Raw genomic sequence first — 25741 nt, 5'->3', positions numbered from 1 at the left:
ACCAAGCGATTACACTGAGCGCGAGAGAGACGTTTCAGGCAGGAATGTTTTAATGTAGTCGTATTTAACCCCAGTACTACAACAGATCTCCTTCAGGCTAAATAGAATAATCCAGTCATGGCCTGGATGAGCTAAGTAATAACGTAATTGGATTGAAGAGGTTAAATAATAATGGCTCCTGTATAATAACCATCTCATTACGTTGATGTCTCCATCTGTTTTTTTCCTACCGCCATCAGATCCTTTCATGTGGCTCAAGAGAGCCACTTGATAGATTCATTATTCAACCCATGTGGTTCCAGAAGTCTGACCTTCGCTGAGTAAAACTGTCTGAAGATGACAGGAATGAATATGAACTGGAGAGACAACATTTGTGAGCAAACGCATGACATTTCTTAGAATGTGCTTCTGGCATTTAATAAATGACAGGCAATGCACTTATGATTTCTGTGGAACTTTACTGTATCTGTATAAAGGTCAAAAAGGCACATTCGATTTGTAACTGTCCCCTGACCATTTTTTTGTTTGTTTGTGGTGATAGTTTTGACGTCTGGTGGTTCACTCGTTCTCTGATGATTTCGTGTCCTTCTCCTTACATATCTGAGACTGTGAGACATCATAATAATTTAAAAGAGCTAAACAGATTTTCTGAAAAAGGAGTCAAAATGCCACTCCAACTGATGGCTGAGTAGTTAAATATTGTCTGTTTTTTAAAATGAAGCAAGTTGGAACCTATGCTACGGCAGGGAACTTTGATTAGCTGAATTTATATAAAACAGACTTCACTGATTATCCACAGGACCCAGTGATGTCATAAAAAATACTGCTGCTAATACCAGTGCACCAATACTGAATAAGACATTGCTAAAAGGAGTCCAGCAAGGCTGGTGGGTATTGGTGCCGATGTGGTGTTGTGTGCAGCTTTGTGGCAGGTTGGAGGACTGCTAGACATCAAGGAACGGGTTACTAAGCCTATATCATGCACTTATAAGAGGAAAATGTACACTCACCCTAAAAATATCAGAGAGAAGGAAGGCCATGATACCCTGAATGATCAGTACAGAGCGTGATGCCTCAAAGAGATGAATCTATTATCATATAAATTTTTATTTTATGCTAGATGCTCGGCAATGTCACAAACAACCGATAAAACACATGTTCATAAAAGGAAGTTTATCAATTTTGGGTGAAATAATCGGGCAAGGTAAAATGGACATCTCTTGTGGTGAAACACTATCTCTTGCAAAGTCTGAATTTATACTTCTTGGAGCCAATGTACAGTACATGCACAGTAGGTTTCAAGTAAAGGAAATAACCAAACATTTTTTTTTTTTGTACTTATTTATACCTCTTGGATGACGACTTCCACAACCTTAAAAAGGAAGTCACTGCATGGCAATGATTCTCTGGAAAATACTGTATGAAAACCAAAACTTACGCAAGTTTATTGCTATACACCGCACTCTGTGAAGAGGTAACTTTCACAAAAGCGATTTGAGGTGTATCTGTCCCACCTTAGTAACAAATCTGCATTCTTGCATTATTAATCTCTCATTCCAGGTCTCCCTGTTCCTTAACTCCTTCATTCTCATTCACCCTCTTAATAGTATAATCAGCCTCTCAGTCAAGTGCAATTACATGGTTCATTTGCATTTACTTCACTGAATTCAATATCTTATGTTTTACTTAAAATAACAGAAATGATCTTTTATTGAATACAGATATTCCATTTCCACTCCAGCTGAGAAATAATGCAAAAAAATAATATTCAGTCACTATTGTGCGGTCACTGAGGACAAAGAACACATTTACTAAAGAAATTTTAATGGCAGGTATGAGGCAGTCAAAGGGAAACAGATTGAGGAATAACACCGAAATTGTCGATAGAAGAATTTGAAAACAACGGTTTGGCAATTTTTTTTGCCATATCACAGAACCACCAGAACAGAAGAGGGAAGGAAGAACTATGACACAATACTTATATGAAATGTTTTTAAAAAGACGAAGACCAAACTTAGCACAACTCTAGTCTTAACCATATAATTATCGAGCTTCAGTGTGTAGTTGGCACTGATATTTGTAAACCAACTATACGTGTGGTGGTCAGGATTTGAACAAACCTACTCCCACATTCAAACTCTCCTACATGCACTCTTTACACTGCCATATATCCGCGTACATCCATTCGCTTCATGTTACCATCTAAGCACACCCTCTTTTATGCTACTGTCAATATATATGCTTACACTAGCTCTGCTAAGCTTAACATCCCTTATCATAACCAGTATGCGCACTCCCCGCACACATACAACAACAGTCCTAGTTTTACTGCTCTTTCCTTTTATTTTTCATTCTCATGTCATCCTGTTTAGACAGTTGCATATTTCAATGTAATTCTTTTCCATCCCCCACAGTTAGACCATTGATTAGTACCAGGAATTTCTTACCACTGGCCACCCTTCTTCCAACGCCACAGTATGCACAGTACCTTAAGGGACTTCATAATACTCCCATCTATGAATAATTGATCGGTAATATGCAGTCGAATATAAAAATCAGCTCTGGAATAAGATACTGCAGAATGTGAATTCCAGATAACCTCTCCGCTGAAATTTTCCTGTAAGTTTTTCTTTGATGGATGGTGATCCTTCTTACCTTTTCTTGCCGGTTTTTGCTAAAAGAATTCGTGAATGACGGGAGTCTACCTGCTTCGCTATCCTTGTACTAGAACGGATTCCTCTGGCCAATAGGTATGTGTTGCTTTCGTTTGTACTCTGTCTGTCTGTCTGTCTGTCTGTCTGTCTCTCTCTCTCTCTCTCTCTCTCTCTCTCACTCACTCACTTACAGAGCTACCATTGTTTTCTTAGACATGTTCCTTCCTATCACAGTCGCCCCGTTGTTGCTTTGTTGTACGAAGGGGTCGCTGTGTAATCGCAGAAAATAGTCTGTGGAGCATCAAAGGTTAAGACTCTTGACAGGCCCCCAGCTTCTGCAGTTCAGTGACGTATCTTCTATTTTGTTCTTTTCATGCCAGCCGACTTTATTCATTTTTTAGCCCCTGCTTCTGATCCTTCCAACTGAAAATGTCTTTCCCAGTCTGATTAAAATTCTCTGGAGACAGCAAGAGTAAAATGAACAATGTATCCTCAGAGTGAAAGGGTTAAGTTAGTTCCACGATTTTCACTATGAGACAGTCTGGAGCGATTGTTCTCAGGTTATTGTTTAAGCCCTTCACCCCGAGGACGCTTATCCTATCATCAAAGGATTTTGTTGAATTAGAAAATTCTAATGGCGAAAGGGATTAGCGAAGGCTATATATTACCTAACCCTTTCAGATAGTAACACGTTTCCTAAGCTGAAAAGTCAATATGTCATCGGACAGAAGGGACTAATATTCTTGAGCTCGTTTAAACCTAGGATGTAGGCTAACTTTTATTCATGCTATCACCTGGTGATTTTACTCAGTCTCACTCAGTATGTTAGACTTAGCTTTCATTAACTTTTTCACTGTCAGATGCCTCATAAGCTGAATATAATCGTCTGGAAAAAGCAGGAATATAATATAAAAGACGTCCCTGCCCTGAAAGTATTTTATTTTTAATATATACAAAAAAAATCACTACAATATTATTAAGATAAAATCTGAGTACTTGAAATGATTACAAATCGCCGGCTCATCTTAAATTATTTTAATCCGATTTCAAGCAAGCGTCAGGAGGCAAGGTCAGATTTTCGGCCTAATAAATCAAAATAATTTATTCGACTTTAACCATACATGAAGCAAGGATTTGGGATCAGTCAGGACTAAAGTGATTCATTTTGCAGTGCAGTAAGTCAAAAGTATCAGTTAAAGAGTTTTGATCCAATTTGAACCAAAAGGATTGAGATTCTGACGAATATGAAGTAGTTCGATCTGAATAACAGTCATAGGTTAAGGTCACAGGTCACAGGGCAAGGTCACGTGTTGGCCATTTACGATTGTAGGGGGCCAGTGCTGTACTCGCCCCTTCTTTTATTTACTTTATCACACCTGCAATCGCCACATGAAAGTGTAATGTTTTACACGATGTATTATATATATATATATATATATATATATATATATATATATATATATATATATATATATATATATATATATATATATATATATATATATATATTGTTACGCTGTCCGCCTTTCTGTTCCCACGGATGCAGCCGTTACAGCTGGGCTAGGGGGATTATGCAGTATGTATCTGTGTCATTCGCGGAGTTTACATTAGCGAGTGTTACAAGTTCTTTTGTTTCTTTCGTTCCTGCCACTGAGGGCAATTTTATTTAATACCATGCTGAGATGCATTTGATTATTTTGATTGTCTTGTGTGAGCTACCAGTATATTTAATGATGCTTTGCTTGCATTAGAAGTACCAATTGTAGAGAGAGAGGGGCACGATTATAAGTTCTTATTAATTAATTTGATTCATGCGTTTGCGCTTGGCTGCACCGTGACACGAGCCAGCCTTTGTCAGTCTTTTCCCAGCCAGCTTTAGTATCGGGTGCTTGTACACTCTCTCTCTCTCCCCAGTCATTTTTCTGCCGAGCTGGCGTTTTCATTTAAGTTTATTTTTATTCTTTTGTTGCTGACTGAGGGAAGTAGTTATTTTATTTTGTTTTTGTAACCGTGTTGTCTTTGGAGGGCCAGTTTGGCTCACCGTCACGTGGTCCTCTCGCTGCCTTTGTTAACGTTCCCCAACACACGTACATACACACACACCCCTAACCCCTACACAGTTAATCCCATCTCTTTGCACAAGGCTAGTGAGAACCATCGTGAGCTACTAACTGCGTTCCCCCTTGGACATGGGTTAAGTAGAAAGTCGTCACCACCGGAAGTAAGTGGGAGGTGTTCCTGTAGGCTGTCTCGGGCGGTATTACTTCCGGTAGTGACGATAGTAGGCTAGATCTATAGGTAGGCTGTTCCGTTTTATTATCAAAGTACAGAGTGTTGCGTTCTTAAGTAAGTACTTCCGTTGTGCAGTTTTTCTCTAGTTTGCGGAGTGTCAGTGCCGGGGTCTGCGTTATTTTTGCAACGCAGTGGAGGCCGACCATCTAAGGCTGACTTGTTGTCTTTTTGTAATAGCCCCGGGCTGGCGCAACCGTAACAGTGGCGACCTCGCATCAGGATATCCTAACAGTGCCTTCTTGCTAGGATATCGTTACCTTGGCGTTCTCTGTGCTTTGGGGTGAAGTTGATGTGTTTTGTAGTTTCTCAGTCAGCATTAGTATTTCATTATTTAGTACTGCCATTGATTTGTCGCCATGGAGTCACGCGTGTCTACACCAGATCGCGTACGTGCTGAGTCACCTGTGGATATGGAACAACGAGAGGCACATAGCAAAGGTACTCCCCGTGTGAGCCCTGAGTTTGACTATGGTGCTGAGTTGCCTCGTTTCGCTACCCCACTATTACCATCTATGATGCCGCCGAGCCAGTTTAGAGCAGTTCCCCCAGGTATGTCTAGTGCTTTCCCTGGAGTTGTTCATTCCACTCCCATATACCCTGGAGCCTTGTCACCGGAGGCTCAGTTGCAGTTGGAGTTGAAAAAGTTGGAGATGGAAATGCAGCGTGCAAAAGAAGAGAGGGAGATGCAGCGTGAAAAAGAGAGGGAGATGCAGCGTGAAAAAGAAGAGAGGGAGATGCAGCGTGAAAAAGAAGAGAGGGAAATGCAGCGTGCAAAAGAAGAGAGGGAGATGGAGTTGCAGCGTGAAAAAATGCGATTTGAGCTGGAGAAGACTCGCTTGGAGCTGACTGCTAATAGACCAACTTCAGATACCCAAACCTCAGGCCGTGCAGAGGATAGGGAGAGTTGGTTCTCAAGGAGTCTAAAATTAGTGCCAGCATTTGATGAGTTGAAGTTGACAGAATGGTTTGTCAGGTTTGAAAAGAAGGCTAGGGAGTTTGAGTGGCCCAGGCAGCGCTGGGTGGGGTTGGTATCTAATGTGCTGAAGGGAAAAGCTTTGGAAGTGTATAATAGGTTGAGCCCTGAGGATGTAGATGATTATGATGAATTTAAAACAGCCATCCTGAAGGCATATGAACTTAGACCAGAGGCTTATCGGTTGTTGTTCCGTGGTGCTCGGAAAAGGCCTGCTGACACCTATATGGCCTACGCTAGGTATCTGGAGGAGAGGTTAGACGAGTGGTTGCTGAGTGAGAGCGCCACTTCGTATAACGAGGTGCGTGAACTGTTTTTGATGGAACATTTTACCAACATGGCTGACAAAGAAATTGGTGTTAAAATTAGGGAGAAGAGATTTAAGACCGTGAAGGAAGCAGCGACGTGGGCTGATGACCGGGCGTTTGCCTTGCGGAGTATGGGGGTTAAGTATGCTAATTTTCAGTATTCCAGGGAGAGGACTGTGAGTGGCCCTGCCTGGAATAAATCTCCCGTGAATCAGTCCAAGGGAAGTTCAGAGGAGAAAAAGAATTCAGGGAGAAAGAACCCTGCATCCAGTTCGAAGCTAGTTTGTTACTTTTGCAAACAGAGTGGGCACATCAAGCCTAACTGCCCTAAGTGGAAGGCCTCCCAAAATGCCAAACCAGTGGCACTAGTTGTAGGTTCGAGTCAGGTGAACGAGAGGAGTTGGGAGAGTGGTAACGGTGAGGGAGAAGTCTGTGGAAAGCTGGAGTGCAGCCGGCTGTGCTCGCTGCCAGCTCAGGCTGAAAAAGTTACCCAACATGCTACGCCACCTCCGGATGAACTGCCTCAGAAATCGTCCCTAGACTGGTGTAAATCTTTTATGTGTCACGGCACAGTGAAAATTCATGGGATCAGTTATCCAGTTACTGTGGCTCGTGATACCTGTGCACAACAGTCTGTGTGCAGAAACGTGACTGGAGGGCCTGTAAACTCAGGGAAGTATGTGCTGTGTAGAGGCATGAACTCAGATGAATACTATGATTATGTTCATGTGGAACTCGATTGCCCCATTGTTCAGGCTGCAGCTCAAGTAGCTGTTGCTGATGTAATGCCAGTAGAGGGGATTGATTTTCTGCTGGGGAACGACCTGGCTGGGGAGAAAGTATTTCCATCTCTTCCTCCACCAGTTGTTGTGGCAGAGAAGTGTTTTGACGCCCCAGAAATTGGTATTGAAGTTGATGCAGAAGTGGAAGCCATGTTCCCGGTCTGTGCAATTACAAGATCTATGGCACAGGTTGCAGCCCGGGAGGAAGAACTGGTGAAGTCACAGGTTCTTGGGGTCGACTGCGATGAGGCAGGGCCACCAATGGAGGAACCTAGTGAGCAGAGTGTTGCTGTGATGGGTGAGGAGAATGGGAATGTGTGCATGGGTGCCGCCCCACTTTCCACTCAGGACACTAGAGGTGGTGTTGAGTGTGTCTGTGTGGAGACTGAACCCAGCCCATCGACTGAATGAGGAGAATTTCAGGACGCTGGGGTCGACTGCGAGGATGCAGGACCTCCGTCAAACGCGCCTGAGGAACAGAGTGTCACTGTTGAGGGTAGAGGTGATGATGTCAGTGTGGAGTCTGACATTCCTCCCCCTGTCGAGTGTACTAGAGGTGACGCTGAGATTGATCGCCCTTCGCAATCCAGTGTCCCGACCAGTCCCTTATCTCAGTCCTCAGGAGAGCTGGCAGGTGTTGGGTCAGCAGAATTGAGGGTGAAGCAACAGGAGGATGTAACATTAAAGCCCTTGTTTGCTCGAGTAGGGGAAGAAAGAAGTATGGAGTGTGGTAAGGAGGAGTTCCTGATTAAAGACAATGTTTTACATCGCCGATGGACGCCCACTGGCGCCACGGTGGATGGAGGAGTGAGTTAGTGCAGGTGGTGGTGCCTGTGCAGTATAGGGTGCCGTTAATACAGTTAGCACATGAGGGACCTTTAGCAGGTCACTTGGGAAACAGAAAGACAGTGCAGCGCTTAAGATATAACTTTTGGTGGCCAAGTATGCCGGGACAAGTTGCTGCGTACATCAAGAGCTGTCACACGTGTCAGATAGTGGGCAAGCCTAATCAAGTTCTTCCTGTGGCCCCTTTGACTCTCATTCCTGCAGTTGAACCTCTGTTTACCCGGGTAATCATTGATATTGTGGGCCCTTTACCTCCTACTTCTGCTGGAAACAAGTATTTGTTAACCATAATGGATGTTACAACGCGATACCCAGAGGCTATACCAATCAGAAGCATGCAGGCGAAGTCAGTAGTCAAGCAACTTATCCTGTTCTTTACTCATTTTGGCCTGCCCAAGGAGTTGCAGTCAGACCGTGGAGTGAATTTTACATCTAATTTGTTTAAGCAGACAATGACAGAGTTGGGCATCAAACACATTTTGTCCAGTGCCTACCATCCGCAGTCACAAGGTGCCCTGGAGAGGCATCATCAGACCTTAAAGACAATGCTGCGCACCTTCTGCTATGATAGTGGAAAGGATTGGGACCTAGCGGTACCCTTTGTTATGTTTGCAGTGAGAGAGGTACCAACTGAGTCGTTAGGGTTTTCACCCAATGAGTTAGTGTTTGGGCACAGAGTTCGTGGTCCCTTGGATGTGGTGCGAGAGGCCTGGAGTAACAACAAATCTGGCAACCAGAAATCCATGCTTGACTATGTCTGCCGCACTCGGGAGAGACAGCATTGCGCTTTAGAGCTTGCCCGTGACCATCTAATCGGGGCTCAAGCGAAAATGAAGGCTCATTATGATAAGAAGGTCAGAAGTCGTGAGTTTAAGCAAGGAGATGAAGTTTTGGCACTGCTGCCCATGCAAGGAAAACCTCTGGCAGCTAGATTCAGTGGTCCTTATATTGTGAAGAAGAAAGTTGGGGAACTTGACTATCTAATTGTTACCCCAGACAGGCGGAAGAGTACTCAGTTGTGCCACATTAATATGTTGAAGCCATACTACCGCCCAGTTGATTCTCATTGTGGGATGACTGCTGATGTCTCTCACCTGGGATGTGAAGGACGGGGAAAGGAGGACGTGGCATCAAAGGAACGTGCTGTGGAGGGAGCTGTTGGTGCCGATGATGTGAGTAGTGGACCAGGGTTACAGCCACAGTCCCTGGAAGGTGACTTTGGAGCGGACGTCGAGGGAACCAGGGATAAGAGCGCTCCTGTAGTTTTGACGATTGGTAGTGAGTTGGAGGAGCAGGAGGAAGTGCTTAGTCGTGGTGAGATGTTACCAGCTGACCTATGGGAGGGCAATGGTTATGCAGCTCTGGTGGAGAAATTGTGACACCTTGATCCAGTAAAGCGAGAAGAGTTGTGCAACAGATTATGGAAACATCCGAAAGTTTTTGGAGATTCACCGGGATTGACAACTTGGGCTACTCATGACATTGACGTTGGGGATAGTAAGCCTGTAAAATTAGCTCCCTACCGCATCAACCCTATCAGACAGAAAGCTCTCGATAATGAGATCAAGTATATGTTGGACCATGGATTGATTAAGAGGAGTTTCAGTGAGTGGAGTTCAGTTACCTTGCAGCCGAAGCCAGATGGGAAGGTTAGGTTGTGTGTGGACTTCCGGAAGGTTAACTCACTGTCTAAGACCGATGCTTATCCCTTGCCTCGGGTCGATGACTCCGTGGACAAGGTGGGAAATGCCACTTATATCACCAAACTTGATTTAGTAAAAGGATACTGGCAGGTCCCGCTGACGGAACGGGCTAAACAAGTGGCTAGCTTTGTTGTCAGTGGTGCAGTATATCAGTGCCAGGTGATGCCTTATGGATTGAAGAATGCTCCAGCCACTTTCCAGAGGCTTATGGATAAAGTGGTGGATGGCATACCTAATTGTGTCGTTTACATCGATGATGTCATTGTGTATGACACCAAGTGGGAGGAGCACCTTGATCATGTGGAAATGCTCATTAAGCGGTTGGAGGAAGCTGGCTTAGTAGTCAACTTAGACAAGTGCGAGTTCGTACGTGCTAAGGTCCAGTACCTTGGATTTGTTGTAGGACATGGGCAAGTGGCTCCACCTCGGGCTAAGGTGGATGCCATTTCCAACTTTGTAGCACCCCAGTGTCGCCGTGCCCTCCAGCGATTTTTGGGCATGATCGGCTATTACAGACGATTTATTGGGAATTACTCCACAGTGCTTGCCCCTCTTACTGACTTATTGCGCAAGGATAAGAAGTGGCAGTGGACAGCCGAGTGTGAGCAAGCTTTTACTACGGTTAAGTCTCTGCTGTGCCACCACCCTATATTGCGTGCACCAGATTTTGACAAATCTTTTGTGCTGGCAGTTGATGCTAGCCGAGTAGGGGTAGGAGCAGTGTTGATGCAGCCGGATGAGGGCCAGGTTGAACATCCCATATCATACTTCTCAAAGAAGTTTAATAGAGCCCAGAAGAACTACTCTGTCATAGAGCAGGAGTTATTAGCAATTATCCTGGCCCTGCAACACTTTGCTGTCTACCTGCCCCCTTTTGGCCCTGTGATCAAGATTTATTCAGACCATCATCCCCTGCAGTTTTTGAACAAGTTTAAATTTAAGAACCAGCGTTTGACCCGCTGGAGTTTGCTTTTGCAAGAGTACAATTTAGAAGTTAGGCATATTAAAGGGACTGATAACGTAATTGCTGATTGTTTATCCAGGGAGGGGTCAGGGTCTTGATTCGAAAATTTTGATCCAGGGCTCAAAATTTTCCCTTGGGGAAGGGCGTGTTACGCTGTCCGCCTTTCTGTTCCCACGGATGCAGCCGTTACAGCTGGGCTAGGGGGATTATGCAGTATGTATCCGTGTCATTCGCGGAGTTTACATTAGCGAGTGTTACAAGTTCTTTTGTTTCTTTCGTTCCTGCCACTGAGGGCAATTTTATTTAATACCATGCTGAGATGCATTTGATTATTTTGATTGTCTTGTGTGAGCTACCAGTATATTTAATGATGCTTTGCTTGCATTAGAAGTACCAATTGTAGAGAGAGAGGGGCACGATTATAAGTTCTTATTAATTAATTTGATTCATGCGTTTGCGCTTGGCTGCACACGAGCCAGCCTTTGTCAGTCTCTTCCCAGCCAGCTTTAGTATCGGGTGCTTGTACACTCTCTCTCTCTCCCCAGTCATTTTTCTGCCGAGCTGGCGTTTTCATTTAAGTTTATTTTTATTCTTTTGTTGCTGACTGAGGGAAGTAGTTATTTTATTTTGTTTTTGTAACCGTGTTGTCTTTGGAGGGCCAGTTTGGCTCACCGTGGTCCTCTCGCTGCCTTTGTTAACGTTCCCCAACACACGTACATACACACACACCCCTAACCCCTACACAGTTAATCCCATCTCTTTGCACAAGGCTAGTGAGAACCATCGTGAGCTACTAACTGCGTTCCCCCTTGGACACGGGTTAAGTAGAAAGTCGTCACCACCGGAAGTAAGTGGGAGGTGTTCCTGTAGGCTGTCTCGGGCGGTATTACTTCCGGTAGTGACGATAGTAGGCTAGATCTATAGGTAGGCTGTTCCGTTTTATTATCAAAGTACAGAGTGTTGCGTTCTTAAGTAAGTACTTCCGTCGTGCAGTTTTTCTCTAGTTTGCGGAGTGTCAGTGCCGGGGTCTGCGTTATTTTTGCAACGCAGTGGAGGCCGACCATCTAAGGCTGACTTGTTGTCTTTTTGTAATAGCCCCGGGCTGGCGCAACCGTAACAATATATATATATATATATGTGTGTGTGTGTGTGTGTGTTTAGAATCACAGGACAATGGTAAATGTTCGGATCGTAGACCAAGTGATGGGTACAAGTGTTGCACTCCGTGAGTGCTCTTTTTTGTTTTCTCTTTGTTAGTTCTCTTTGTTTACATCTATGGTTCATTTGGGGTAGTAAAGGAGGATCCACCAGATCCACTCTCCTATTCTCCAATTTTGCCTTCCTAATCTCTCTTTCTTCCTTCCTTTCCTCTCGCTTATCTTCCTTCCCCCAACTACTCCTTCCCCTTTCCCTTCATGTCTTCATTTTTTTCTGTCCTCACCCTTTCCTAGTTTATTTCCTTCCTGTCCTATCTTATTTTCCGTTCTTTGCCCTCTTTTGGTCCTTCCTTTCCCCTGTTTGCGTTCCTTTCCCAAGTTTTTTGCTTTTTCACCTATATTTGCTATAATCGCTACTGTTGCTCCCTTTTCCTCGTATTTTCAGTTTCTTTCCCCCATTTTCATCTTCCATGCCTAACTTTTGCCTCTTCTTTCCTCACACTTTCCATTCACTTTCCAATTTTTACCTTCCTTTCTGTACTTTTTCTTTCTCTTCCTTCATAGTCCTTTATCTTCCATCACCATCTGTTTGTTTTCTCTCCATGTCTGTTGCCTTCCATTACCCAAGTTTTGCGTTCTTCTCCCCACTTCTTGCCTTCATTTCCCCACTTCCTCTACAAGTATATTCACATCCATTTTCAAATGTTAGCCTTCTGTTCAACACTTTACATGCACATTCCCTACTTTTTCCCTTCCTACCCGTGTGTTTGGATTCCTTTCCTTATCTATGTACTTTTGTGGTAGGTGGGGACACTTACGATCCACTCACTCGATGTAGTGCTGCTTTGGGTGTCTGCCCTTTTCTCTCTTCCTTCCTTCCTCTTTTGTCTTACCTTCCTTCATTCTTTCCTCTTCTTTCTGCCTACGGGTGACTTTACACTCCCTCTTCTGTCTTTCCTTCACTCTTTCCTCTTCCTTCTGCCTATGGGTAACTACAGTGAGTGACAAGACAAATGGTTTCCTGTACACCAGGAAACCATTTACTATGCTGAGCAGTAAAATATAACCAGATAATGGCGCCTGATGGTTTAGTGGGTAATTAAGGCCCTCCAGTCGGATTGAGCCTGTGTAGGTTTATAACCAAGGGATGGTTGAGGGTTATTGCTCACATAGAATAATGCCACTCAGGGATGAGTGAGGCTGGTCACTCGCATCTTAAATGTCAGGACCAACTTGCCTAGCCCCGAGCTCCTACGCTCTTCATGGGACGGCATAGGATTGGATGATGTATGGATGGATGGATGGATTTATGTACTTCCTATCGTCCATATTATTTTCCAGATTCCAGTTTGCCACAGTCTGTTTTCATGCAGGTTTGTTTATCTTGATCTGATGACTAAAATCGAGATGGCGGCTGCCATTACTGTTAGCAAACACGCCTTCTGCCACCGTTTGATGTTGCCATCATTAGGTTCAGAGTCGTCTCTCTCTCTCTCTCTCTCTCTCTCTCTCTCTCTCTCTGCTCATATACAACTCGCTTTATAGTGCCTCTTCTGGCCACTAGCATAAGAAGGAATAAAATTTTAGGCACCACTTCCTTTGTGATATACTTGTTTTGGTGGTTCCTTTGTTACGCTGGTGGTCCCGTTGTTGTATTAGTGGTTCTTTGTTGTGTTGAGGGTCCTTTGGTGTCCAGTTGCTGTGTTGATGGTGTGTTGATGGTTCCTCTGTTGTGTTCTTGGTCACATTGTTGTGCTGGTGGTTCCTGTGTTGTGTTGTTGTTGGTCACATTGTTGTGTTGGTGGTCCCTGTGTTGTGTTGTTGTTGGTCACATTGTTGTGTTGGTGGTTCCTGTGTTGTGTTGTTGTTGGTCACATTGTTGTGTTGGTGGACCCTGTGTTGTGTTGTTGTTGGTCACATTGTTGTGTTGGTGGTCCCTGTGTTGTGTTGTTGTTGGTCACATTGTTGTGTTGGTGGTCCCTGTGTTGTGTTGTTGTTGGTCACATTGTTGTGTTGGTGGTCCCTGTGTTGTGTTGTTGTTGGTCACATTGTTGTGTTGGTGGTCCCTGTGTTGTGTTGTTGTTGGTCACATTGTTGTGTTGATGATCACTGTGTTGTGTTCTTGGTCACATTGTTGTGTTGGTGGTCCCTGTGTTGTGCTGTTGTTGGTCACATTGTTGTGTTGGTGGTCCCTGTGTTGTGTTGTTGTTGGTCACATTGTTGTGTTGATGGTCCCTGTGTTGTGTTTAAGTCCCCGTGATTTTGTGTGTGTGTGTGTGTGTGTTGTTCTAGTAGTCCCTATGTGGTGTTAGTGGTCCTGTGGCTTTAACTTTCGACATTTTAATCTCAGAGCCCAATTATTTCCTTCTTGTTGAACCCGCAACGCTTTACCTGCATTAACTAAAAAAATGATAAACCTATGCGATAACACTGCTCAAACACCTTAACAGCTGACGTCATACTTTGACCTCTGACTGACTGTCCTCAGAATCAAACCCCTTCATAATAACCCTTCTCAACCTGAACGCTTTCAAAAAGTTTGTTGTACGTAAAATAAAAGTTGTTTAATTTGACCTTGCCATGTGACCTTGACGTGCGATCAATTATTGTTAAAAATAAAGTCTCTCTCTTACCGATCTGCGGCTTATCTACCCAAACCGATTCAGACCAGGAGAAAACAGCTTTGTAGTTTTGGTTAATTTGGTCACACACACAGACACGCAGGCTAGACATTGGCTTTGCCCTATGACACTGACTTTTGAGCGAGTCTTCTCAGTATCGAATCTTTAGATGGTTTCCTGATCCGTAACCCTTCCACAAAGTGTGTTTGAAATTGTATAATAACGGTTTAGGTTGATTTTACTCTGTGACCTTGATCTTTGACGTATTGTTCTCGCACACAACAGAATTACTCCTTCTCTGACCCTCACCCATTCCACCTTCTTTGGCTTAAATCGCACCGAAACGTTTTGAGTTATTTTGTTGTTTTGGTAGAGAGGTGGCCTGCAGTCCTAATGGACCCAGGTTCGAATCCCAGTTGGGGCAAGGAACAGTTTAAGGATCTGAACTTCATTAAAGCAGACTTTACTGATCTGCCAGAAGGTCCGCCGACATCTCATAAAAATACCCCCGCTAATACCAGTTCACCAGTCCTGTATGAGACAGCCTTAGCATGTATTCAATAAGGAGGGTGGGTGTTAGCGCCGAAGTGGTGACATATGGAGGTGTATGGAATGTAGGAGGAGTAGTGGGTCTTGAGAACGGGCTGTGAAGCCTTCGCCTAGATCCGGACACACACACACACAAAAAAGGTAGAAATCTGACCGCACTGTAATCTTAACCTATTACTGACTGACGGCAAAATAAACTAATTTCATTCTTGCCTTACCCTCAACGCTTTCCTCACATTTGGTCAAAATTAGATGAAGCCTTTTCAAGTAAATTTTCGTACGTCAGCGATTGGCTAACCAGGTGACCTTGACCTTCGACTTATTATTCTCAAAACCAATATATTTCTTTATTGGCTGACCCTGAACCCTTCCACCACGTTTTGTTAAAATAAAAACTGAAATACCTTGTTCACACACACACACACACACACACACAGGGAGAGTGAAAATCAGACACGGGCAGGTGCAATATACTGTACGATTGATTTGGCAAGGGGTTATATATCAAATGAAGATGGGCGTGGCAGTGTTTGATTTATTATCTACCCCAAGAAATTGAAGGAGGAGGAGGAGGAGAAGAAGAAGAAAAAAGGAGAAGAAGAAGAAGAAGAAGAACAACAACAACAACAACAACGACAGCAATAACATCAACAATATGAAGAACACCATGAAAACAACAACAACAACAAAAGGAATGTAATATCAATAACGACAACCACCAGAGCCAAATCAAGTATACCAGCAATACCACCAGCCTCATCACCACCGCCAACAACAACACACGCTTCTGTCATGCACTCGATGCCTCGTGACACGTATAATAGTGCCAGTATCAAACAGCGGGTATGACTAGTGCCGGAACATGAACTCTATTTTTTTCCAGAATGAGGTGAAAATTATATCCAGTCTTAGAAGGTTAACTGCAAATGTGTAAATACCATCACTCTTCCTTTGATCACCCGTTATTAATCGTTTAAAAAAATTAGTTTCTGGTGCCTAATACTGATCTGGCCAGGTAAAAAAAAAAAAAAAAATCAGTGTCAACTTCAGTCACTCGATTGAACTGTTTACAAACAAATTAAAACTTTGAACAGTTGGTAGAAATATATTCCTCATACGCTAGTGTTTTTACGCGGAGGAACTGAATGATGGTGAACATGTGCATAAATGGATGTGTGTTGACATGTGTGAAAACCAACTGTTCCAGAAGAAAAAAGAGGAGGGAGAGGATTCTTCATGGGCTATTCCAAAACTCTTACACAAAGTTTGGTTATGATCGGATAAACACTGAGTTATTTTGTTGGTGCACACACACACACACACACACACACACACACACACACACACATCTTGCCAAAAACCTTTCTGACAACTTTACCTCATCATCCTTCCCTCCTCTTTTTTACTCTGATGGCTCTGTAGCTATTTCTTCTACTGATAAAGCAGATCTCTTCGCTCAGACTTTCTCCTCCAATTCCACCTTAGACGATTCATGTGCTGTTCCTTCATCATTTCCCTCCTTTGACTTCCTCATGGCTGATATTAAAATTTCTTCAGCTGATGTATTTTCTGCCATTGCTGGCCTCAATACTAATAAGGCATATGGGCCTGATGGGGTCCCTCCTGTTGTTCTCAAGAACTGTGCTCCTGTGCTTACACCCTGTCTCGGCAAGCTCTTTGGCCATTGTCTATCAACTTGTACCTTTCCTTCTTGCTGGAAGTTTGCTCTCATTCAGCCAGTCCCAAAGAAGGGTGACCATTCTCAACCCTCTAACTATCGTCCAATTGCTTTAACATCCTGTATCTCAAAAGCTTTCGAGTCAATTCTTAATAGAAAAATTTTAAAGCATCTTTCTTGTCACAACCTTCTTTCTGATAGCCAGTATGGGTTCCATCAGGGACGCTCCACTGGCGATCTTATCACCTACCTTTCAGATTCCTGGTCATCCTCATTTCGGGACTTTGGCGAAAGCTTTGCCATTGCACTTGACATCTCTAAGGCTTTCGATCGAGTTTGGCATAAATCTTTAATTTCCAAACTGCCCACTTACGGTTTCTATCCTTCTATCTGTGCTTTCATCTCTAGCTTCCTTTCTGGTCGTTCTATAGCCGCTGTTGTAGACATGCCATCGTTCTTCTCCTAGATCTATCAACAGTGGTGTTCCTCAGGGCTCTGTCCTATCATCAACTCTCTTCCTTTTATTCATCAGTGACCTTCTAAGCTGTACATCTAACCCTATCCACTCTTATGCTGATGACTTCACCCATCACCTTTCCATTCGGTTCCTGCAACGTCCATCTCAGCAGTTACTTCAACAAGTTAGGGATGAAGCTATGGCACACCTAATGTCTGACTTGGCTCGTATCTCTGACTGGGGTAAAAATAATCTGGTTGTTTTTAATGCATCAAAGACTCAGTTCTTACACCTATCAACCTGACAAAATCTTCCACAGGTATACCCACTAATGTTTAATAATATTCAGCTTAATCCTGCATCATACATACTTGGGGTTTCATTTACTCGGGACTTACCTTGGAAAGATCGTATTACATCTCTTGTAAAATCTGCTTCCAAGAGATTAGGTGTGCTGAGCCGACTCCGTTCCTTCTTTACCCCTGCACAATTGTTGACTCTATACAGGGGTTTTATCCGCCCCTGTGTGGAGTACAACTCTCATGCGTGGGGAGGCTCCCCACATACAGCTCGTCTCAGTAGGGTGGAGTCAAAGGCTTTTCGTCTCATTAACTCTCCTCCTCTTACTGACTTCCTTCAACCTCTGTCTCTTCGTCGCACTATTGCATCTTTATCTCTTTTCCATCGCTACTTCAATGGTCACTGCTCCTCTGAACTATCTGCATGCATTCCTCCACCTCTACGACGGGCGCTTAGCAGCAAACTCTCATCCCTTTTCTGTCCAACTCTCTAATGCAAGAGTTAACCGTTACTCCCAGTCCTTCATTCATGCAACAGGTCAGCTTTGGAACTGTCTCCCTCTGTTTGTATTTCCTGCTTCCTATGATCTCCAGTCTTTCAAACGCAGTGTTTCCAGACATCTCGAAATGATCGAATCTTGGATTTGGCTCTCTCTTGTATTTTGTTTTTCTCTTGGAAGGAACAAAAATTGCGGGCTCGTGGCCTTTGGTTCCTTCTTCCTCGCATAAAACACACACACACACACACACACACACACAATTATCATTACAACAACCACAATAGTTCACTTTAGATTATAGCTACCCCATCCACACACTGCTATGCACCACACACTCGCAACTCGACACTGGCTCTGATTCCGCGAGTGAGTGTAAAGGTCGTCGGCAGCGCGGTAAACATTGCCGCCATATTCATTACTCCAACAAATACATCCATCCATCGATCTTCCAATCCTACGTTGCCCTATGAGGAGCGTAGGAGCCCGGGGCTAGACAGTTGGTCCTGACATTTAAGATGAGAGTGACCAGCTTCACTCATCCCTGAGTGGTATTACGTGAGCAATAAACCCCAACCACCCTTTGGATATAAACCTTCACCGGCTCAATCCGATTGGAGCACAATAATTACCCACTAAATTACCAGGCGCCAAAATTTGGTTATATGGTTACCACCCAGCGTAGTAAATGGTGTCCTGGTGTAAAGGAAACCATTTGGCTTGTCACTCAGTGTAGAGTCACCCACGGGCAAAAGGAAGGGGAAAGAATGAAGGAAAGAAAAGCACAAGAGGGAGTGTAAAGTCACCCGTAGGCAGAAGGACGAGGAAAGACTGAAGGAATGAAAGACAGAAGAGGAGGGAAGGAAAGAAGGATGGAGGAGAGGAAAGGGCAGACAGCGGAGAGCAGCACTACATCAAGTGAGTGGATGGTGAGTGCCCCCACCTACCACAAAGACATCCACTGTATTATTAATGGAAGATAATGGAACAGGTATTGCAGTGTGAATTAATATATTTGTTAATTAGGACTGGATGTTTCCACCCTTGGATTTGTGCACAGCTCTTTTATGAATATGGATTAGGTCAGACTTTTTTTTTTTTTTTTTTTCAGGCGATATTATGCATCACCGGACTTATTCCTGTCTAAAGAATCTCCATTGCATTTCCAGGCTGAACTTGACTCCTGCACCGAATGATCGGCTTCCTGTTGCATATATACCGTGAAGGTCTACAAGAGTTTCTTAAGCCCGGCATTCACATGTAGTACAGCCGATGAGATGCCGTACTACCCAGTACCAAATGTGTTTTCTTCCTCGAATGGTTGACATATGGAATTCCCTGCCTAATGACATAAGTAGTAACCCTAATGTTAGCATATTTAAAGCTAGACTGAACACTTCTCTGATTCAGCGTTGATCCTCTCACCTTAACCTTCTTTATTCCCCCTTCTCATTATTTTTTTCTTCCGAAACTTTTAATAGCTTCTATTCTGTTTTTCACATTTTTTTCACCTTCTTTTCATTCAGTGCATTAGGTTCATCTGGGTTAGGTGACTGTGCCAATAGTGTGGCCGTGACACAGTAACTTATGGTGCTTGCACTTATACGATGCAGCTGATTGTACTCAGTTAAAAGAGCAGTAATAGTAGTAGTGCGAGTAGTAGTAGTAGTAGTAGTAGTAAAAGTGGTGGTGGTGGCAATAGTAGTAGTAGTAGTAGTGGTAGTAAAAGTGGTGGTGGTGGTGGTGGTGGTGGTGGTGGTAGTAGTAGTAGTCGTAATAGTAGTAGTAGTAGTAGTAGTAGTAGTAGTAGTACTAAAAGTGGTGGTGGTGGCAGTAGTAGTAGTAGTAGTGGTAGCAGTAGTAGTAGTAGTAATTTATAACTCTTGAGCCATAAACTTATCACGTGGAAACTAGCAGGCTCCCAGTATAACAAGAAAAGGAATATTTTTACCGTTGTAATTTTATTACCATATACAGTCTTAGGGCATCAGACGTGGTAGAAAAAAATCAACCTGAATATGCGTTATTTCTCTGTGCCTTGGGCAGTGGTTATTTAGACAAGTTCTCTGCAAACCATGGAATTGCCAAACTTACTCTCCTTACATGCGTGTTCTTAATCTTCTTTAACTGTACATGGCCTGTAGTAGAATATAATAATCGTAACATATCGTTCCTATTTAGCGATTACGTGACTAGTGAAAAAAAAAAAGACAAATGAGAAAGCTAAATTTCAGGAGACTTGTAAATAAAAAAATGTGTTGTGTCTTAAGAGGAGAATGCAATTTGTTTATTATCATATAACAAAATTGTACCACAGCTGAAGTGGATATTCCTTGACCCTATAGGAATATCCCTACAATTTTTCGACATAATCCTACCTTTAGTATTTCAGTCAAGCCGTTGAGAGACAAATGGATAGATAGAATGGCGGATTTAAAAGTCCAAGTATTCAGCTGGAAGTATTATTGCATGACTTCTAGTCTATATTATTGTGACTTGCAAAAAATCTGAGGGAGATTATTTACATTTTAATTAAAACCAACATTGCCGGAACGATTTAAGAAACTGAACAAAATCGCTAACTACTAGCAATATTGATAATCCCCCCAAAATAATAAAAATAATAAATAAATAAGATCGGTAAGGGGTCTCACCATCCACTCACTTGATACAGTGCTACCTTCAGATGACTGCACTGAATGACAAGCCAAGTGGTTTCTTGTAAATCGAGAAGCATTAGGTGGTAACCTTATAACCAAAAAAGGCCTAATGACTTAATGGGTTAGGGCACCCCAGCTGCACTGAGCCGCAAAGGTTTACATCCAAGGATAGGTTATAGTATATTGTTCAATAGATGGATGGATTAATCTCTGCCCATCCAACCGAGGTTATACTTCTCTCCCTTTAGGAGTCTCAGTCCATTCACTAATTTTCAGCCTTTGATCCCATTCCATCCATTACTCACAAGTTTTAAGCTATTATGGTAACCTACCTCTGATCCCTTCAGGTAAGTAGAAGTCGTCTTTTGCATTTTATTTTTGGTATCTACGAACATTTTTATAAACTTAAAACGATGGTTCGACCTGAATTGGTTATATGTTTATTCTTTCATGGACACGTGTTTATTTATTTATTTATTTTCTTTTAATGTGGTAATAGCTGAAAACGTACGATCTCTTAAACTTCTCCTTTCTAAAGAAAATTTAACAAAGAAATTCAGATTCCAAATCCGTTTATGTCGAGACGCCTGTGTCCACAACGACAAGCCATCCTCATCTTTCCTGCATCATATCCCCGGTGTATGTCAGCTGCGGTCATGGTGGAGTGTGACTACTGAACAACAAATTAAACCTTTCAACCCGAGGACATCTCGTAAAGTTCAATCTTCCTCCTACCAGACGATTATATTCAGATAAGAATTTCCTGGACTGAAGAAGATAATGGGATAATTCTATTCCTATCACAAGAATAAGTCTTCCATTAGCTGCATACAATGTTTTCTTTCATGGCCAAATTGAAAGATATCCCATTAATCTTGATCGTCTCTGCATATACCTCGTCAACATCCGACGCCTTATTTTTCAACCTTTTCTCACAGCATTTTTCACTATTCCCAATATCACAGTCTCCGATACCACTTTCATTATTTACACACCACTTCATTTACTCCTGTTGACCACCGCTCTCCTCTCATCATTCCCACCCATTACCCTTTCCAAGTAATTCTTCCATGTGCTCCTTACTTCATTTCCATGTCACTTCCATTTTCATCCCCCACACCTAACTATATGCCACCTTCGTTTCGACACCCCTTTCGATAATATGCTTTGTCTCCAAAACAGTTTATCTTCATTTTTCTTCTTAGATCATCAGTCATATCTTTCCTTTTTTCTGTTTGCTAGTCTCTTCTCATGTTCATAACTCTAAGTCTAATGCTTTTTTTTTCTTCCATCTGCTTCTTTTTCTTGCGCACATACAGAGCCCATACCTCCGCCAACACCGATATTAGACAACTAAGATCATCATCAAAATTTAATTAGCTCTTCTTTGGCCCATGACAGACATATTCTTAAAATTTCATTGAAATCCATTTATAACTTTCTTACATACTGTATCTTGAGGACAGCCAAACAAACAAAAAGTTCTGAACCGAGACTTCAACTCAGATCACCAATAAATTTAATTAACTCTCCCTTGGCCCATGACCCACATATAAAAAAATAAAAAAATGAAATCCAATAAATTGTTTAGATATCTCCTGGAAAAACAAACAAACAAACAAACAAAACAAGAATAAGTACTTATTTTGGAATACTGTATATAAAAAAGTTCTTAACTTTCAGCAAAATTCCAGTCAAGGAAGGTTTTAACATTTTTCGTATTACTGGATTCTCCTGAGCATATTATCAACTTTCTTACATACTGTATCTTGAGGACAATAAAGGTTGGGTTGAAACAGGGATGTGTCATGTCTCCATGGTTGTTCAATCTGTACATGGATGGGGTAATAAAGGAGGTACAAGGTAGGGTAGTGGATGTTGGAGTGGACCTGGTGAGAGAGGATAGTGTTTGGAAACTCCCTGTACTGTTGTTTGCGGATGATACTGTGATGTTGAGTGAAGACGAAGGGGAGCTGCAAGGCTTGGTAGATGAGTTTGGGAGAGTGTTTAAGAAACGGAATCTAAAGGTGAATGTAGGGAAGAGCAAAGTGATGGTCTTTGAGAGAGGTGAAGTCAGTGAATTTACAGCGAGGCTGGATGGTGAGGAATTGGAAAATGTGAGTACGTTTAAGTACTTGGGTAGTGTGATGAGTAAGGATGGAGGTTTGGAGGGTGAAGTGCTTGAAAGGGTATAGCAGGGAAGAAAGGTTGCTGGCTCTTTGAAAACAGTGATAAGAAACAGGGAAGTGAGCATGGAAGTGAAAAAGTTACTACATGACACTATTGTGATACCAACTCTAACGTATGGAAGTGAAGCTTGGACGTTTTTGGAAGGACACAAGTCAAGAGTGAGAGCAGTGGAAATGAGTTATTTAAGAGGAGCCTGTGGAGTCACATGGAGAGAGAGGGTGACGAATGAGGATATAAAGGAGCGTTGTGGTGTGGATGTGGATGTGATAGGAAGCGTTATGAGGAACACACTGAGGTGGTTTGGCCATGTGGAGAGGATGGAGGGTAAGAGACTGACGAAGAGAGTGTATGTGAGTGAGGTGGAGGGGGGAAGAGGGAGGGGGAGGCCGAGGATAAGATGGAGGGATGGGGTGGAGAGGTATATGAGAAAGGGGGGTGTGAGTTGGGAACAGGGCAGTGAAATGGCGGGGGACATGGCGACGTGGAGGCGATTTGTTTGTGGCCACCTCAAATGGGATTGAGGCGTCTGGCAATAGATAGATAGAGAGATATTATCAACCCCATCTGTCAAAAGCCGAAACGCAATGCAAAGTAGCTAATTTGCTGCAAAAAACACCTAAAAACTGCAAACATTTCACATATTAGTATTTCATATTCACAACAATACTCCTCGAGGATGTACTGGTAAATTGTGTTTTGGTCTTGCTGGTGTCCAACGATTTTAGTTAAGCAGGAAGGGAACACATGTAGCGAGCTTAGTGAAGGTGATATGTGTTCCTTCCAGTTGAAAAATCGCATCATAGGGATGTGCATCGTCTGGCAGCAGCAAGAATGGGATACAAAAAGGTGTATGTACTGAAGGGATTAACGAGTGAACTTACTTGTGTGGTGTGTGCCGTACAGTTGGTATAAATACTCCTTCAGATCTCGTTCGTCGAATAATTTTAAAATTGCTACCTACAGTTCTTTTCATTTTTTCATTAGGTATAAAGTTGTAAAGGGGTTTAGGAGGCTTACATTTGACTCGTATATTTTAAATTGTCTCTCCTTACTTCAATACTGTGTTCATGAGATCGTAAGAAATAAAGCAAATGACATCCTAAGGCTTAAAAACTTAATGCCTCACTATGATGTCTTTTGTATTATATTCCTGTGGCTTCCCGACCGTTGTATTCAGCTCGTAAGAAACTTATAAACCTGGAATATAGTTGGATAAACCATTCTTAAATTCCTTCACTACTTGGGTGCCCTCTCAAACAGAACAGCATCGTCCAGTAAAGGTGAGGATACAATAAAATGAACGTCCTGTGGATGAAGGTTCTAACCTCTTTAGCTCGAAATCATTTTGTCAGTGTTATTCTTGCTATCACCGGACACTGTTATTCCGTTTGAAGTAGGCATGTCAAACCAGATGGGTTGTATGTATCCTTCGTTATCATTTTGAGCTCAATGGCCCATTTTTGTATTCTTTTCATGATAACGCCAGATTTCATTTAGCTCCATTTAGAATTTTCAAATAGGAAAGCTGGATAACCTTCATTAACCCCTAAACGACATGGGAACTTTGCGAAGTTGAATAATATCGCCAAGAGCCACTAACAGTAGGCTAGATACTGTATAAAATCGATTTTTTTTTCTTTCTGTGATTACATCAGGCTGTTTTACTCGACTGTGTGAGTACCCACATTTATACTGTAAAAGCAGCTGTGACTCCGTGTGTGTGTGTGTGTGTGTGTGTGTGTGTGTGACATGCAAGCCATCTGGTGGAGGTTTTGGGGCTGGTGGGTAGGTTGGCGAGAAGATGGATGGAGTGGGGAGAGTGATGTGGGTAGTAGGGCGGCCGGTATGGGGTTGGCGGGGTGGGCAAGGCAAGGTGAGTGGGATTGGTGGGATTGGATTGGTTGGGTTGGGTGGAATGGAGTGGAGAAGGGTTGGGTGAGGTGGGAATGGGTGGGGTGGGGCGGATGGGTGGGAAAGCTAGATGTGTGGGGTTGGCTGGGTTGGTGGCTGGGACCAGAAAGGGTGGGTAAGGGTTGTGGGAAGGCCGGTTGGGTGGGTTTGTTTGGAATCACTTGGAGTGGAGTGGGTAGGGGTTGGGTGAGGTGGGGTGGGGTAGGGTGGGAGGCCTGAGTGTGTGGGGTTGGTTGGGTTGGTGCTTGGGATCAAACGGGGTGAGAGTAGGTGGGTGGAAGGGCCGGATGGGTGGGGTTGGTTGGGACCGAGCTTAATGGGTGGGTGTGGGTGAGGAAGGAAATGGGTGGGGTGGACTAACAGGCTGGGTGGCTGGCTGGGGTTGGTAGGTGGGTAGTTAGAGAGTAGGTCCATGGGGATAGGTAGGAATTAATCCATGGTAGGAACAAGTCCATGTCAGAATTTGTGTCTGGGAAAATGGTCCGAAGTAAGAACATGGGTCCAATAATTAAATATAAATGCATGGAAGAAGCAGATCCACGTGGGAACATTGATCCATTTGTGGATTTGGTATTTCCCTTTGGGGAAGTGATACACCATAAGGGAAAATTACATCACGAAGATAATCGGTCCAGATGGGGAAATAGGTCCAAGACAAAAATAGGCAAATTAACTGAAAAAAAAAAGTTAATGGGTTAAATGGGAAAAATATGCCCATGCAGAAAAATTGGCCCATATCAAAAAAATCCCCATCAGCCAAAATCAGAACATGGGCGAAATGGATCGACTGAAAGAGTAGGCTTATAAGAAAAAAATCTGTTAATGAGGAAAAATTTCGCATGAACAAAAATAAGTCCATGGTATAATAGGTTCACAGGGTAAGACAGGTCGAAGGTAGAAAATAAGTCCAAGGTGAAAAATGGGTCGGTAGGAGAAAATTAGTCCAATGGGGAATAAAGGGAATAAAGATCTATGGGGGAAATTAATCAATGTGTGAACAAGCCCGTGGAGGATATATGTGGCTGGGGGGCTGAATCCTAAGGGGTGCATCCATGGGCGGATCTGTGTACTAAATGACTAAAGGCATGAACGAAGATGAAACACACAAACTGAGTTCAAATAATCTCTCCCAAAATGAAAAAAATCGCCAAGTATTAGGAAGAATAAACTACAAATGGCGTCTTCGGATTCAAGAGTTAA

The sequence above is a fragment of the Coenobita brevimanus genome, chromosome 55 (assembly GCF_032717465.1).
Source record: "Coenobita brevimanus isolate Jiangsu-jjx chromosome 55, ASM3271746v2, whole genome shotgun sequence".
NCBI classification, from domain to species: Eukaryota; Metazoa; Arthropoda; class Malacostraca; order Decapoda; family Coenobitidae; genus Coenobita; species Coenobita brevimanus.
This window is presented reverse-complemented; position numbering follows the sequence as displayed.